Here is a 1,456-nt window from a genome sequence, read left to right on the forward strand (position 1 = left end):
GTCCTCGGCGCTCCTCCGCCTGAGTCAGCCCGCTCCTGGTGCTCTCGATCCGTGCATTCTTTCAACAGATGACCAGTTCCTGCTTCCTTGTGGCCGCTTCGAAAGAAAAGCGTAATGTTCTCAGTGCTTTCTCATAATTCACTCTGAAACTGCGAGTTGAACTTTAATGCTTGGGAATTGTTGGAAGCTACTTTAAATAAGAAGCGCCTCGAAGATACTGCAAATTATGTAACTTCCTAATGATCTCTCACCTTCTGTTTGGTTGATTGACGCGCAGTAATGTGTGTGGAATTTAGGTTTCGGTTGAAAAGTTTTCTGAGGCATTTTACGCTAAAATTAAAATCTGATAGCCGAGAGGCTTTTAGAAGTAGTATGTACTGTGTTTTGCCCCTATCCTTTAGATTTGGAAATGCATAACAAAAATCTTCAGTTTTGATTTGACGGACGAGGTGACAGTTGTGAATATTTCTGAATTTTAAAAAAACAATACCATGTTTTAATGATAGTATCCTAATTGTGCTTTTAAATTATACTATAAGTTAATAAGCTGTTAAATTCAGCAAGAGGAACAAATGACGTGTTGGTTATTGCTGTCTTTGAAGTAAGTATAAGTATTGGTGGTAATGAAAATTATTAGGTTGCCTTAGTATAAACAACTGATTTTTTGTTTTACAAGATGCCTGTGAACATAAGGTAAGTTTTAAAATGCTGTCTAAACTACTATAACAGGCTAAAGAGTTTTACAGGTGATACAGGCAAAAATATGAAAAGCGCTTCATTATTTTAGATTTGTTTCTAAAAATCTTGTAAATCTTACTATGAATGACTTCCTTGGGTGACTTTTGGCTAAAGCACACTTGAACTGAACAAGTAAAGGTAGACTCAAGAATATAGACTTGTTTTAAAATGTTAAAATAGGAAAGGTTATGTAAATTTTACTTGAAGATGACCTAAGGCAGTGGTTTAGCTGTTTATATATGATCTTTCTGGATTATAATCTTGATTACAAATGTCATGACAGGCCAGAGATCAGCTCAGTGCTTCGCCGCCTGCCTCGAAAGCGCAAGGACCCGAGTTCCATACCAAAAAAAAAAAAAATTGTCAGACATATCAAGAAGTTTGGTCTGTTTTACATATCAGTGTAGTGAGATATTACATCTCTTACATTTTCTGATTTACTGTATCTGGAAAAATAGTATCTTGATACATATGCTTTAGAGTATAATTTATTTACTTAATGAGTCATAGAATCATTGAGTTGGAAATAATCTTAGTAGTTACATAGTCTAGTTTTCCCATTTCTGAGAGGAAAAAATTTTATAGAGATTATGTAGTCTGCCAGATAGTGATGGAGTTGGAGCTAAATATAAAAATGTTTGTCTCCACATTTCAAGTTTAGTGCGTGCCTCCTTTGTGCTTTTTTTTTTTTTTTTTTTTTTTTTTTTTTTTTTTTTTT

At 34.3% G+C, this 1,456-nt stretch overlaps 1 protein-coding gene across 2 annotated transcripts in view; it reads left to right on the forward strand.

Moving 5' to 3' along the window:
* Window positions 1–23: 23 nt before the first annotated feature.
* The window catches only part of Mpp5 (membrane palmitoylated protein 5), an 88,765-nt gene continuing 87,332 nt past the window's right edge, over window positions 24–1,456 (forward strand). For both annotated transcript variants that reach the window (XM_010645328.2, XM_010645329.2), the window contains exon 1: window positions 24–111. The gene's annotated coding sequence lies outside the window, so the exon portion shown is untranslated. The remainder of the gene's footprint in view (window positions 112–1,456) is intronic.

Source organism: Fukomys damarensis, unplaced genomic scaffold (assembly GCF_012274545.1).
Source record: "Fukomys damarensis isolate Sample0158 unplaced genomic scaffold, DMR_v1.0_HiC HiC_scaffold_21, whole genome shotgun sequence".
NCBI lineage: Eukaryota > Metazoa > Chordata > Mammalia > Rodentia > Bathyergidae > Fukomys > Fukomys damarensis.